Source organism: Taudactylus pleione, unplaced genomic scaffold, assembly GCF_031769625.1.
Source record: "Taudactylus pleione unplaced genomic scaffold, aTauple2 ptg000727l, whole genome shotgun sequence".
NCBI lineage: Eukaryota > Metazoa > Chordata > Amphibia > Anura > Myobatrachidae > Taudactylus > Taudactylus pleione.
The window spans coordinates 277153-295470 of NW_028285129.1; positions in this window are offsets into that span (position 1 = coordinate 277153).

Consider the following 18318-nt stretch of genomic DNA (forward strand, 5'->3'; position numbering starts at 1 on the left):
TCCCACATGCACTACATTACGCCTAACCCTGCTTCCACTCCCCATACACTCTACCCAACCCCTAACCATGCTCCTGGTCCCCGCACACAATACACTACCCCTAATCCTGCTGTCGCTCCCCGCACACACTTCACTAACCCTAACCCTGATCCCTCTCCCCGCACACACAACATTACCCCTAACCTTGATCCCACCCCCCGCAAACACTACACTACCCCTAACACTGTTACCGTTCCCCGCACACACAACACTACACCTAACCCTCCTCCCACTCCCCGCACACACTACACTACCCCTAACCATGCTGCTGCTCCCCACACACTACACTACCCCTAACCCTCCTTCCACTCCCCGCACACACTACACTACCCCTAACCATGCTACTGCTCCCCACACTCTACACTACCCCTAACCCTGACCCTGCTCCCACTCCCCGCACACACTACACTACCCCTAACCATGCTACTGCTCCCCACACACTACACTACCCCTAACCCTGCTCCCACTCCCAGCACACACTACACTACCCCTAACCCTGCTCCCACTCCCCTCACACACTACACTATCCCTAACCATGCTACTGCTCCCCACACACTACACTACCCCTAACCCTGCTCCCACTCCTTGCACACACTACACTACCCCTAACCCTGCTCCCCCTCCCTGTACACCCTGCACTACCCCTAATGCTGATGCTGCTTCCCACATGCACTACATTACCCCTAACTCTGCTCCTGCTCCCCGCAAACACTACACTACCGCTAACCCTCCTCCCACTCCCCGCACACACTACATTACCCCTAACCATGCTACTGCTCCCCACACACACTACACTACCCCTAACCATTCTACTGCTCCCCACACACTACACAACCCCTAGCCCTGCTCCCACTCCCAGCACACACTACACTACCCCTAACTCTGCTCCTGCTCCCCGCACACACTACACTACCACTAACTCTGCTCCTGCTCCCCACACACTACACTACCCCTAGCCCAGCTCCCACTCCCAGCACACACTACACTACCCCTAACTCTGCTCCTGCTCCCCGCACACAGTACACTACCCCTAACTCTGCTCCTGCTCCCCGCACAAACTACAATACCCTTAACCCTACTCCCACTCCCCGCACACACTACACTACCCCTAACCATGCTACTGCTCCCCACACACTACACTACCCGTAACCCTCCTCCCACTCCCCGCACACACTACACTACCCCGAACCATGCTACTGCACCACACACACTACACTACCCTTAACCCTGCTCCCACTCCCTACACACACTACACAACCCCTATCTCTGCTCCCACTCCCCGCACACACTACACTACCGCTAACCCTGCTACCGCTCTCCGCACACACTACACTACCCATAACCCTGCTCCCTCTCCCCGCACACACTACACTACCCCTTACTCTGCTCCCACTCCCCGCACACACTACACTACCCCTAACCCTGCTACCGCTCTCCGCACACACTACACTACCCATAACCCTGCTCCCTCTCCCCGCACACACTACACTACCCCTAACTCTGCTCCTGCTCCCCGCACACAGTACACTACCCCTAACTCTGCTCCTGCTCCCCGCACAAACTACAATACCCTTAACCCTACTCCCACTCCCCGCACACACTACACTACCCCTAACCATGCTACTGCTCCCCACACACTACACTACCCGTAACCCTCCTCCCACTCCCCGCACACACTACACTACCCCGAACCATGCTACTGCACCACACACACTACACTACCCTTAACCCTGCTCCCACTCCCTACACACACTACACAACCCCTATCTCTGCTCCCACTCCCCGCACACACTACACTACCCCTAACCCTGCTACCGCTCTCCGCACACACTACACTACCCATAACCCTGCTCCCTCTCCCCGCACACACTACACTACCCCTTACTCTGCTCCCACTCCCCGCACACACTCCACTACCCCTAACCCTGCTACCGCTCTCCGCACACACTACACTACCCATAACCCTGCTCCCTCTCCCCGCACACACTACACTACCCCTTACTCTGCTCCCACTCCCTGCACACACTACACTACCCCTAACCCTGCTACCTCTCCCCGCACACACTACACTACCCCTAACTCTGCTCCTGCTCCCCGCATACACTACACTATCCCTAACTCTGCTCCTGGTCCCCACACACACTACACTACCCCTTACCCTGCTGCCGCTCCCCGCACACACTACACTACCCCTAATTCTGCTCCTGCTCCACACACACACTACACTACCCCTAACCCTGCTGCCACTCCCCGCACACACTACCCCTAACCCTGTTTACACTCCCCGTACACACTACACTACCCCTAGCCCTGCTGCCTCTCCCCGTACACACTACACTACCCCTAACCCTGCTGCCACTCCCCGCACACCCTGCACTACCCCAAATGCTGATGCTGCTTCCCACATACTCTACATTACCCCTAACCATGCTCCCACTCCCCATACACACTACCCTACCCCTAATCCTGGTGTCGCTCCCCGCACACACTTAACTAACCCTAACCCTGATCCCACTCTCTGCAAACACTACACTACCCCTAACACTGTTGCCGTTCCCCGCACACACTACACTACCCCCAACCCTCCACCCTCTCCCCGCACACACTACACTACCCCTAACCATGCTACTGCTCCCCACACACTGCATTACCCCTAACCCTGCTCCCACTCCCCGCACACACTACACTACCCCTAACCCTGCTCCCGCTCTCCGCACACACTACACTACCCAAAACCCTGCTTCCGCTCCCCGCTACACTACACTACACTACCCCTAACCCAGCTCCCTCTCCCCGCACACACTACACTACCCCTAACCCTGCTCCCGCTCTCCGCACACACTACACTACCCATAACCCTGCTGCCGCTCCCCGCTACACTACACTACACTACCCCTATCCCAGCTCCCTCTCCCCGCACACACTACACTACCCCTAACAATGCTCCTGCTCCCTGCACACACTACACTACCCCTAACAATGCTCCTGCTCCCTGCACACACTACACTACCCCTAACCATGCTACTGCTCCCCACAAGCTACACTACCCCTAAACCTGCTCCCACTCCACTCACACACTACACTACCCCTAACCATGCTCCTGCTCCCTGCACACACACTACACTACCCCTAACCATGCTACTGCTCCCCACACACTACACTACCCCTAGCCCTGCTCCCACTCCCAGCACACACTACACTACCCCTAACTCTGCTCCTGCTCTCCGCACACACTACACTACCCCTAACTCTGCTCCTGCTCCCCGCACACACTACACTACCCCTAACCCTCCTCCCACTCCCCGCACACACTACACTACCCCTAACCATGCTACTGCTCCCCACACAATACACTACCCCTAACTCTGCTCCTGCTCCCCGCACGCACTACACTACCCCTAACTCTGCTCCTGGTCCCCACACACACTACACTACCCCTAATCCTGCTCCCACTCCCCACACACACTACACTACCCCTTACTCTGCTCCCACTCCCCGCACACACTACTCTACCCCTAACCCTGCTCCCGCTCTCCGCACACACTACACTACCCATAACTCTGCTGCCGCTCCCCGCACACACTACACTACCCCTAACTCTGCTCCTGGTCCCCACACGCACTACACTACCCCTAACCCTGCTGTCGCTCCCCGCACACACTACACTACCCCTAACTCTACTCTTGCTCCAAACACACACTACAGTACCCCTAACCCTGCTGCCACTCCCCGTACACACTACACTACCCCTAACCCTGCTGCCACTCCCTGCACACACTACACTACCTATAACCCTGATGCCACTCCCCGTACACACTACACTACCCCTAACCATGCTACTGCTCACCACACACTACACTACCCCTAACCCTGTTCCCACTCCCAGCACACACTACACTACCCCTAACCCTGCTCCCACTCCCCTCGCACACTACACTACCCCTAACCATGCTACTGCTCCCCACACACTACACTACCCCCTCCTCCCACTCCCCGCATACACTACACTACCCCTAACTATGCTACTGCTCCCCACACACTACACTACCCCTAACCCTGCTCCCACTCCCTGCACACACTACACTACCACTAACTCTGCTTCTGCTCCCCGCACACACTACACTACACCTAACTCTGCTCCTGGTCCCCACACACACTACACTACCCCTAACCCTGCTCCCTCTCCCCACACACACTACACTACCCCTAACTCTGCTCCCACTCCCCGCACACACTACACTACCCGTAACCCTGCTCCCACTCCCCGCACACACTACACTACCCATAACCCTGTTGCCGCTCCCCGCTACACTACACTACCACTAACTCTGCTCCTGCTCCCCACACACTACACTACCCCTAGCCCAGCTCCCACTCCCAGCACACACTACACTACCCCTAACTCTGCTCCTGCTCCCCGCACACACTACACTACCACTAACTCTGCTCCTGCTCCCCACACACTACACTACCCCTAGCCCAGCTCCCACTCCCAGCACACACTACACTACCCCTAACTCTGCTCCTGCTCCCCGCACACAGTACGCTACCCCTAACTCTGCTCCTGCTCCCCGCACACACTACAATACCCTTAACCCTACTCCCGCTCCCCGCACACACTACACTACCCCTAACCATGCTACTGCTCCCCACACACTACACTACCCGTAACCCTCCTCCCACTCCCCGCACACACTACACTACCCCGAACCATGCTACTGCACCACACACACTACACTACCCTTAACCCTGCTCCCACTCCCCACACACACTACACAACCCCTAACTCTGCTCCCACTCCCCGCACACACTACACTACCCCTAACCCTGCTACCGCTCTCCGCACACACTACACTACCCATAACCCTGCTCCCTCTCCCCGCACACACTACACTACCCCTTACTCTGCTCCCACTCCCCGCACACACTACACTACCCCTAACCCTGCTACCGCTCTCCGCACACACTACACTACCTATAACCCTGCTCCCTCTCCCCGCACACACTACACTACCCCTTACTCTGCTCCCACTCCCTGCACACACTACACTACCCCTAACCCTGCTACCTCTCCCCGCACATACTACACTACCCCTAACTCTGCTCCTGCTCCCCGCATACACTACACTATCCCTAACTCTGCTCCTGGTCCCCACACACACTACACTACCCCTTACCCTGCTGCCGCTCCCCGCACACACTACACTACCCCTAATTCTGCTCCTGCTCCACACACACACTACACTACCCCTAACCCTGCTGCCACTCCCCGCACACACTACACTACCCCTAACCCTGTTTACACTCCCCGTACACACTACACTACCCCTAGCCCTGCTGCCTCTCCCCGTACACACTACACTACCCCTAACCCTGCTGCCACTCCCCGCACACCCTGCACTACCCAAATGCTGATGCTGCTTCCCACATACACTACACTACCCCTATCCCTGCTCCCACTCCCCGTACACACTACACTGCCCCATACATGCCTACTCTCCCACTTTTAGTGGGCGCCTCCAGATTTTTACCTTATGTTCCTGGTGCCCCGCAAACATTACCATTACTCCCGGTTTTTCCATCCCCTTTAAAATAAGGACTGCGCATGTGCGAGGGGCGGAGCCTACAAATGGAGATATCACAACGTGTGACATGAAGGCCGGCCACTGCGGGGTTATGGGTAGTGGTGGCCGTCTATGTACACAGTACCTCTGAGCGATGGAGGCTTCAGCAGCAGACGCGGCAGTGGTGGACTTTTCTACCGCCATGCAAGGTGGTCCTCAAAGCATACTCCTAACAGTGGTCCTTTTCAGGGGCTGGCCCATCTTCTGACTGCGGCGTTCAGGCTGTCTCTCCGGCCCCCTCGGCGGGGTCTTTCTAATTATGGGCATCAGCAGCAGCATGAAGTCCTCTGCGACGGTGGCTCCTTCCCTCCGGTCCTGGCAGCAGGCTCCTTAGTTGAAGTCTTCTCGTCCGCGGGCACTACTCTGGGCATCCAGCAGCTGATGGGGTCTTCCTCCGGGTCCTTCTGCTCTCCCAGCAGTGGCAGGTCAGTCCCTACTCCCTATATCTAGTCATGTACATCTGTGTGTGTGTGTGTGTGTGTGTGTGTGTGTGTGTGTGTGTGTGTGTGTGTGTGTGTGTGTGTGTTTGTGTGTGTGTTTGTGTGTGTGTGTGTGTGTGTGTGTGTGTGTGTGTGTGTGTGTGTGTGTGTGTGTGTGTGTGTGTGTGTGTGTGTACTGTGTAGTGAGATCTAGTAATGTGCGTGTGTGTGACAGATATTAATGTCAGTAGGGGAGCTAGGGTGTCAGATTATAGGAATATATACACCCATAGGTGGAGTTAAGTAGAGCAGACCACGCTCCCAAAACGGCGCTACGCGCGGCGCTTTCTACAATCTCCCTGAAAATGGTTTCCAAAAGTATGCCCCCAACCCTGCTCCCACAACCCACACATTACACTACCCCTAACTCTGCTCCTGCTCCCCGCACACACTAAACTACCCCTAACCCTGCTCCCACTCCCCACACACACTACACTACCCCTAACTCTGCTCCCTCTCCCCGCACACACTACACTACCCCTAACCCAGCTCCCTCTCCCCGACCACACTACACTGCCCCTAACTCTGCTCCTGTTCCCCGCACACACTACACTAACTCTGCTCCTGGTCCCCACACGCACTACACTACCCCTAACCCTGCTGCCGCTCCCTGCACACACTACACTACCCTTAAGTCTGCTCTTGCTCCACACACACACTACACTACCCCTAACCCTGCTGCCACTCCCCGTACACACTACACTACCCCTAACCCTGCTGCCACTCCCCGTACACACTACACTACCCCTAACCCTGCTGCCACTCCCCGCACACACTACACTACCCCTAACCCTGTTGCCACTCCCCGTACACACTACACTACCCCTACCGCCACTCTGCGCACACCCTGCACTACCCCTAATGCGGATGCTGCTTCCCACATGCACTACATTACCCCTAACCCTGCTCCCACTCCCCATACACACTACCCTACCCCTAACCATGCTCCTGCTCCCCGCACACAATACACTACCCCTAATCCTGCAGTCGCTCCCCGCACACACTACATTACCCCTAACCTTGATCCCACTCCCCGCAAACACTACACTACCCCTAACCCTCCTCCCACTCCCCGCACACACTACACTACCCCTAACCATGCTACTGCTCCCCACACACTACACTACTCCTAAACCTGCACCCTCTCCCCTCACACACTACACTACCTCTAACCATGCATCTGCTCCCCAAACACTACACTTCCCCTAACCATGCTCCCACTCCTCACACACACTACACTACCCCTAACTCTGCTCCCACTCCCCGCACATACTACACTACCCCTAACCCTGCTCCCGCTCTCCGCACACACTACACTACCCATAACCCTGCTGCCGCTCCCCGCTACATTACACTACCCTTAACCCAGCTCCCTCCCCCCGCACACACTACACTACCCCTAACTCTGTTCCTGCTCCCCGCACACACAACACTACCCCTAACTCTGCTCCTGGTCCCCACACACTACACTACTCCTAACTCTTCTCCTGCTCCACACACACACTACACTACCCCTAACTCTGCACTACACTACCCCTAACCCTGCTGCCGCTCCCCGCACACACTACACTACCCTTAACCCTGTTGCCACTCCCCGTACACACTACACTACCCCTAACTCTGCTCCTGCTCCCCGCACACTCTACACTACCCCTAACTCTGCTCCTGGTCCCCACACACACTAAACTACCCCTAACCCTGCTCCCACTCCCCACACACACTACACTACCCCTAACTCTGCTCCCACTCCCCGCACACACTACACTAACCCTAACTCTGCTCCTGTTCCCCGCACACACTCGCACACACTACACTACCCCTAACTCTGCTCCTGGTCCCCACACGCACTACACTACCCCTAACCCTCCTCCCACTCCCCGCACACACTACACTACCCCTAACCATGCTACTGCTCCCCACACACTACACTACCCCTAAACCTGCTCCCTCTCCCCTCACACACTACACTACCTCTAACCATGCTACTGCTCCCCAAACACTACACTTCCCCTAACCATGCTCCCACTCCCCACACACACTACACTACCCCTAACTCTGCTCCCACTCCCCGCACACACTACACTACCCCTAACCCTGCTCCCGCTCTCCGCACACACTACACTACCCATAACCCTGCTGCCGCTCCCCGCTACATTACACTACCCTTAACACAGCTCCCTCTCCCCGCACACACTACACTACCCCTAACTCTGCTCCTGCTCCCCGCACACACTACACTACCCCTAACTCTGCTCCTGGTCCCCACACACTACACTACTCCTAACGCTTCTCCTGCTCCACACACACACTACACTACCCCTAACTCTGCTCCTGCTCCACACACACACTACACTACCCCTAACCCTGCTGCCACTCCCCGTACACACTACACTACCCCTAACCCTGCTGCCGCTCCCCGCACACACTACACTACCCCTAACCCTGTTGCCACTCCCCGTACACACTACACTACCCCTAACTCTGCTCCTGCTCCCCGCACACACTACACTACCCCTAACTCTGCTCCTGGTCCCCACACACACTAAACTACCCCTAACCCTGCTCCCACTCCCCACACACACTACACTACCCCTAACTCTGCTCCCACTCCCCGCACACACTACACTAACCCTAACTCTGCTCCTGTTCCCCGCACACACTCGCACACACTACACTACCCCTAACTCTGCTCCTGGTCCCCACACGCACTACACTACCCCTAACCCTGCTGCCGCTCCCCGCACACACTACACTACCCCTAACCCTGCTGCCGCTCCCTGCACACACTACACTACCCCTAACCCTGCTCCCTCTCCCCACACACATTAAACTACCCCTAGCCCTGCTGCTACTTCACGCACACACTACACATCCCCCAACCATGCCTCCACTCCCCGCACACACTACCCCTAGCCCTACTCCCACTCCCCACACTCTACACTACACCTAACCCTGCTCCCACTCCCAGCACACAATACACTACCCCTAACCCTGCTCCCACTCCACGCACACACTACACTACCCCTAACCATGCTCCCAATCCCCTGCACACAATACACTATCCCTAAACCTGCTCCCGCTCCTAGCACACACTAAACTATCCCTAGCCCTGCTGCTGCTTCCCTCACACACGACACATCCCCTAACCCTGCTCCCACTCCCCCGCACACACTACACTACCCCTAACCCTGGTCCCACTCCCAGCACACACTACACTACCCCTAACCCTGCTGCCACTCCCCGTACACACTACACTACCCCTAACCCTGCTGCCACTCCCCGTACACACTACACTACCCATAACCCTGCTGCCGCTTCCCACACACACTACACTACCCCTAACCCTGTTGCCACTCCCCTTACACACTACACTACCCCTAATGCTGATGCTGCTTCCCACATGCACTACATTACCCCTAACCCTGCTCCCACTCCCCATACACACTACCCTACCCCTAACCATGCTCCTGCTCCCCGCACACAATACACTACCCCTAATCCTGCTGTCGCTCCCCGCACACACTTCACTAACCCTAACCCTGATTACTCTCCCCGCACACACTACATTACCCCTAACCTTGATCCCACTCCCCGCAAACACTACACTACCCCTAACCCTCCTCCCACTCCCCGCACACACTACACTACCCCTAACCATGCTACTGCTCCCCACACACTACACTACCCCTAAACCTGCTCCCACTCCCCTCACACACTACACTACCCCTAACCATGCCACTGCTCCCCAAACAGTACACTACCCCTAAACCTGCTCCCACTCCCCTCACACGCTACACTACCCCTAACCATGCTACTGCTCCCCAAACACTACACTACCCCTAAACGTGCTCCCACTCCCCTCACACACTACCCTACCCCTAACCCTGCTCCCACTCCACTCACACACTACACTACCCCAAACCCTGCTACTGCTCCCTGCACACACTACACTACCCCTAACCCTCCTCCCACTCCCCGCACACACTACACTACCCCTAACTCTGCTCCTGCTCCCCACACACACTACTCTACCCCTAATCCTACTCTCACCCCCCGCACACACAACACTACCCCTAACCCTGCTCCCACTCCCCTCACACACTATACTACCCCTAACCATGCTACTGCTCCCTGCACACACTACACTACCCCTAACCATGCTACTGCTCCCTCCACACACTACACTACCCCTAACCATGCTACTGCTCCCTGCACACACTACACTACCCCTAACCATGCTACTGCTCCCCACACACTACACTAACCCTTACCCTGCTCCTACTCCCAGTACACACTTCACTACCCCTAACCTTGCTCCCACTCCACTCACACACTACACTACCCCTAACCATGCTACTGCTCCCCACACACACTACACTACCCCTAACCCTCCTCCCACTCCCCGCACACACTACACTACCCCCTAACCATGCTACAGCTCCCCACACACTACACTACCCCTAACCTTGCTCCCACTCCCCGCACACACTACACTACCCCTAACTCTGCTCCTGCTCCCCGCACACACTACACTACCCCTAACTCTGCTCCTGGTCCCCACACACACTACACTACCGCTAACCTTCCACTCCCCACACACACTACACTACCCCTAACTCTGCTCCCACTCCCCGCACACACTACACTACCCCTAACCCTGCTCCAGCTCCCCGCTACACTACACTACCCCTAACCCAACTCCCTCTCCTCGCACACACTACACTACCCCTAACTCTGCTCCTGCTCCCTGCACACACTACACTATCCCTAACTCTGCACTGGTCCTCACACGCACTACACTACCCCTAACCCTGCTGCCACTCCCCGTACACACTACAATACCCCTAACCCTGCTGCCACTCCCCGCACACACTACACTACCCCTAGCCCTGTTGCCACTCCCCGTACACACTACACTACCCCTAATGCTGATGCTGCTTCCCACATGCACTACATTACCCCTAACCCTGCTCCCTCTCCCCATACACACTACCCTACCCCTAACCATGCTCCTGCTCCCCGCACACAATACACTATCCCTAATCCTGCTGTCGCTCCCCGCACACACTACATTACCCCTAACCTTGATCCCACTCCCCGCAAACACTACACTACCCCTAACCCTCCTCCCACTCCCCGCACACACTACACTACCCCTAACCATGCTACTGCTCCCCACACACAACACTACCCCTAAACCTGCTCCCACTCCCCTCACACACTACACTACCCCTAACTCTGCTCCCTCTCCCCGCACACACTACTCTACCCCTAACCCTGCTCCCGCTCTCCGCACACACTACACTACCCATAACCCTGCTGCCGCTCCCCGCTACATTACACTACCCTTAACCCAGCTCCCTCTCCCCGCACACACTACACTACCCCTAACTCTGCTCCTGCTCCCCGCTCACACTACACTACCCCTAACTCTGCTCCTGGTCCCCACACACTAAACTACTCCTAACTCTTCTCCTGCTCCACACACACTACACTACCCCTAAGTCTGCTCTTGCTGCACACACACACTACACTACCCCTAACCCTGCTGCCTCTCCCCGCACACACTACACTACCCCTAACCCTGTTGCCACTCCCCGTACACACTACACTACCCCTAGCCCTGCTGCCTCTCCCCGTACACACTACACTACCCCTAACCCTGTTGCCACTCCCCGTACACACTACACTCCCCTAGCCCTGCTGCCACTCCCCGCACACCCTGCACTACCCCTAATGCTGATGCTGCTTCCCACATGCACTACATCACCTCTAACCCTGCTCTCACTCCCCATACACACTACCCTACCGCTAACCATGCTCCTGCGCCCCGCACACAATACACTACCCCTAATCCTGCTGTCGCTCCCCGCACACACTTCACTAACCCTAACCCTGATCCCTCTCCCCGCACACACTATATTACCCCTAACCTTGATCCCACTCTCCGCAAACACTACACTACCCCTAACACTGTTGCCGTTCCCCGCACACACTACACTACCCCTAACCCTACTCCCACTCCCCGCACACAATACACTACCCCTAACCCTGCTCCCACTCCACTCACACACTACACTACACCTAACCATGCTCCCACTCCTAGCACACACTACACTACCCCTAACTCTGCTCCTGCTCCCCACACACACTACACTACCCCTAACCATGCTACTGCTCCCCAAACACTACACTACCCCTAAACGTGCTCCCACTCCCCTGACACACTACCCTACCCCTAACTCTGCTACTGCTCCCTGCACACACTACACTACTCCTAACCCTGCACCCGCTCCCCGCACACACTGCACTACCCCTAACTCTGCTCCTGCTCCCCACACACACTACACTACCCCTAGTCCTACTCCCACCCCCCGCACACACTATACTATCCCTAACCCTGCTCCTACTCCCCTCACACACTATACTACTCCTAACCATGCTATTGCTCCCTGCACACACTACACTACCCCTAACCATGCTACTGCTCCCTGCACACACTACACTACCCCTAACCATGCTACTGCTCCCTGCACACACTACACTACCCCTAACCATGCTACTGCTCCCTGCACACACTACACTACCCCTAACCCTGCTGCCGCTCCCCGCACACACTACACTACCCCTAACCCTGTTGCCACTCCCCATACACTCTACACTACCCCTAGCCCTGCTGCCTCTCCCCGTACACACTACACTGCCCCTAACCCTGTTGCCACTCCCCGTACACACTACACTCCCGTAGCCCTGCTGCCACTCCCCGCACACCCTGCACTACCCCTAATGCTGATGCTGCTTCCCACATGCACTACATCACCTCTAACCCTGCTCCCACTCCCCTCACACACTACCCCTAACCATGCTACTGCTCCCCACACACTACACTACCCCTAACCCTGCTCCCACTCCCAGCACACACTACACTACCCCTAACCCTGCTCCCACTCCCCTCACACACTACACTACCCCTAACCATGCTACTGCTCCCCACACACTACACTACCCATAACCCTGCTCCCACTACCCTCACACACTACACTACCCCTAACCATGCTTCTGCTCACCGCACGCTACACTACCCCTAACCCTGCTCCCACTCCCAGCACACACTACAGTACCCCTAACCCTGCTCCCACTCCCCTCACACACTACACTACCCCTAACCATGCTACTGCTTTCCACACACTACACTACCCCTAACCCTCCTCCCACTCCCCGCACACACTACACTACCCCTAACTCTGCTCCTCCTCCCCGCACACACTACACTACCCCTAACTCTGCTCCTGGTCCCCACACACACTACACTACCCCTAACCCTGCTGCCACTCCCCGTACACACTACACTACCCCTAACCCTCCTCCCACTCCCCGCACACACTACACTACCCCTAACTCTGCTCCTCCTCCCTGCACACACTACACTACCCCTAACTCTGCTCCCACTCCCCACACACACTACACTACCCCTAACTCTGCTCCCACTCCCCACACACACTACACTACCCCTAACTCTGCTCCTCCTCCCCGCACACACTACACTACCCCTAACTCTGCTCCTGGTCCCCACACAGACTACACTACCCCTAACCCTGCTGCCACTCCCCGTACACACTACACTACCCCTAACACTGTTGCCGTTCCCCGCACACACTACACTACCCCTAACCCTCCTCCCACTCCCCGCACACACTACACTACCCCTAACCCTGCTCCCACTCCACTCACACACTACACTACCCCTAACCATGCTCCTGCTCCCTGCACACACTAAACTACCCCTAGCCCTGCTCCCTCTCCCAGCACACACTACACTACCCCTAACTCTGCTCCTGTTCCCCACACACACTACACTACCCCTAACTCTGCTCCTGCTCCCCGCACACACTACACTACCCCTAACCCTCCTCCCACTCCCTGCACACACTACACTACCCCTATCTCTGCTCCTGCTCCCCGCACACACTACACTACCCCTAACTCTGCTCCTGGTCCCCACACACACTAAACTACCCCTAACCCTGCTCCCACTCCCCACACACACTACACTACCCCTAACTCTGCTCCCACTCCCCGCACACACTACACTACCCCTAACTCTGCTCCTGTTCCCCGCACACACTCGCACACACTACACTACCCCTAACTCTGCTCCTGGTCCCCACACGCACTACACTACCCCTAACCCTGCTCCCACTCCCCGCACACACTACACTACCCCTATCTCTGCTCCTGCTCCCCGCACACACTACACTACCCCTAACTCTGCTCCTGGTCCCCACACACACTAAACTACCCCTAACCCTGCTCCCACTCCCCACACACACTACACTACCCCTAACTCTGCTCCCACTCCCCGCACACACTACACTACCCCTAACTCTGCTCCTGTTCCCCGCACACACTCGCACACACTACACTACCCCTAACTCTGCTCCTGGTCCCCACACGCACTACACTACCCCTAACCCTGCTGCCGCTCCCCGCACACACTACACTACCCCTAAGTCTGCTCTTGCTCCACACACACACTACACTACCCCTAACCCTGCTGCCACTCCCCGTACACACTACACTACCCCTAGCCATGCTCCTGCTCCCCGCACACAATACACTACCCCTAATCCTGCTGTCGCTCCCCGCACACACTTCACTAACCCTAACCCTGATTACTCTCCCCGCACACACTACATTACCCCTATCCTTGATCCCACTCCCCGCAAACACTACACTACCCCTAACCCTCCTCCCACTCCCCGCACACACTACACTACCCCTAACCATGCTACTGCTCCCCACACACTACACTACCCCTAAACCTGCTCCCACTCCCCTCACACACTACACTACCCCTAACCATGCCACTGCTCCCCAAACAGTACACTACCCCTAAACCTGCTCCCACTCCCCTCACACACTACACTACCCCTAACCATGCTACTGCTCCCCAAACACTACACTACCCCTAAACGTGCTCCCACTCCCCTCACACACTACCCTACCCCTAACCCTGCTCCCACTCCACTCACACACTACACTACCCCAAACCCTGCTACTGCTCCCTGCACACACTACACTACTCCTAACCCTGCTCCCGCTCCCCGCACACACTATACTACCCCTAACTCTGCTCCTGCTCCCCACACACACTACACTACCCCTAATCCTACTCCCACCCCCCGCACACACAACACTACCCCTAACCCTGCTCCCACTCCCCTCGCACACTACACTACCCCTAACCATGCTACTGCTCCCTGCACACACTACACTACCCCTAACCATGCTACTGCTCCCTGCACACACTACACTACCCCTAACCATGCTACTGCTCCCTGCACACACTACACTACCCCTAACCATGCTACTGCTCCCCACACACTACACTAACCCTTACCCTGCTCCTACTCCCAGTACACACTTCACTACCCCTAAACCTGCTCCCTCTCCACTCACACACTACACTACCCCTAACCATGCTACTGCTCCCCACACACACTACACTACCCCTAACCCTACTCCCACTCCCCGCACACACTACACTACCCCCTAACCATGCTACAGCTCCCCACACACTACACTACCCCTAACCTTGCTCCCACTCCCCGTACACACTACACTACCCCTAACTCTGCTTCTGCTCCCCGCACACACTACACTACCCCTAACTCTGCTCCTGGTCCCCACACACACTACACTACCGCTAACCTTCCACTCCCCACACACACTACACTACCCCTAACTCTGCTCCCACTCCCCGCACACACTACACTACCCCTAACCCTGCTCCAGCTCCCCGCTACACTACACTACCCCTAACCCAACTCCCTCTCCCCGCACACCCTACACTACCCCTAACTCTGCTCCTGCTCCCTGCACACACTACACTACCCCTAACACTGCACTGGTCCTCACACGCACTACACTACCCCTATCCCTGCTGCCGCTCCCCACACACTCTACACTACCCCTAACTCTGCTCCTGCTCCACACACACACTACACTTCCCCTAACCCTGCTGCCACTCCCCGTACACACTACAATACCCCTAACCCTGCTGCCACTCCCCGCACACACTACACTACCCCTAGCCCTGTTGCCACTCCCCGTACACACTACACTACCCCTACCGCCACTCCACGCACACCCTGCACTACCCCTAATGCTGATGCTGCTTCCCACATGCACTACATTACCCCTAACCCTGCTCCCTCTCCCCATACACACTACCCTACCCCTAACCATGCACCTGCTCCCCGCACACAATACACTATCCCTAATCCTGCTGTCGCTCCCCGCACACACTACATTACCCCTAACCTTGATCCCATTCCCCGCAAACACTACATTACCCCTAACCCTCCTCCCACTCCCCGCACACACTACACTACCCCTAACCATGCTACTGCTCCCCACACACAACACTACCCCTAAACCTGCTCCCACTCCCCTCACACACTACACTACCCCTAACCATGCTACTGCTCCCCAAACACTACACTACCCCTAACCCTGCTCCCACTCCCCACACACACTACACTACCCCTAAGTCTGCTCCCACTCCCCGCACACACTACACTACCCCTAACCCTGCTCCCGCTCTCCGCACACACTACACTACCCATAACCCTGCTGCCGCTCCCCGCTACATTACACTACCCTTAACCCAGCTCCCACTCCCCGCACACACTACACTACCCCTAACTCTGCTCCTGCTCCCCGCACACACTACACTACCCCTAACTCTGCTCCTGGTCCCCACACACTACACTACTCCTAACTCTTTTCCTGCTCCACACACACACTACACTACCCCTAACTCTGCTCCTGCTCCACACACACTACACTACCCCTAAGTCTGCTCTTGCTGCACACACACACTACACTACCCCTAACCCTGCTGCCTCTCCCCGCACACACTACACTACCCCTAACCCTGTTGCCACTCCCCGTACACACTACACTACCCCTAGCCCTGCTGCCTCTCCTCGTACACACTACACTACCACTAACCCTGTTGCCACTCTCCGTACACACTACAGTCCCCTAGCCCTGCTGCCACTCCCCGCACACCCTGCACTACCCCTAATGCTGATGCTGCTTCCCACATGCACTACATCACCTCTAACCCTGCTCCCACTCCCCATACACACTACCCTACCGCTAACCATGCTCCTGCGCCCCGCACACAATACACTACCCCTAATCCTGCTGTCGCTCCCCGCACACACTTCACTAACCCTAACCCTGATCCCTCTCCCCGCACACACTATATTACCCCTAACCTTGATCCCACTCTCCGCAAACACTACACTACCCCTAACACTGTTGCTTTTCCCCGCACACACTACACTACCCCTAACCCTCCTCCCACTCCCCGCACACACTAAACTACCCCTAACCCTGCTCCCACTCCACTCACACACTACACTACACCTAACCATGCTCCCACTCCTAGCACACACTACACTACCCCTAACTCTGCTCCTGCTCCCCACACACACTACACTACCCCTAACCATGCTACTGCTCCCCAAACGCTACACTACCCCTAAACGTGCTCCCACTCCCCTCACACACTACCCTACCCCTAACCCTGCTCCCACTCCACTCACACACTACACTACCCCTAACTCTGCTACTGCTCCCTGCACACACTACACTACTCCTAACCCTGCACCCGCTCCCCGCACACACTGCACTACCCCTAACTCTGCTCCTGCTCCCCACACACACTACACTACCCCTAGTCCTACTACCACCCCCCACACACACTACACTACCCCTAACCCTGCTCCTACTCCCCTCACACACTATACTTACTACTCCTAACCATGCTATTGCTCCCTGCACACACTACACTACCCCTAACCATGCTACTGCTCCCTGCACACACTACACTACCCCTAACCATGCTACTGCTCCCTGCACACACTACACTACCCCTAACCATGCTACTGCTCCCTGCACACACTACACTACCCCTAACCCTTCTGCCGCTCCCCGCACACACTACACTACCCCTAACCCTGTTGCCACTCCCCATACACTCTACACTACCCCTAACCCTGTTGCCACTCCCCGTACACACTACACTCCCGTAGCCCTGCTGCCACTCCCCGGACACCCTGCACTACCCCTAATGCTGATGCTGCTTCCCACATGCACTACAT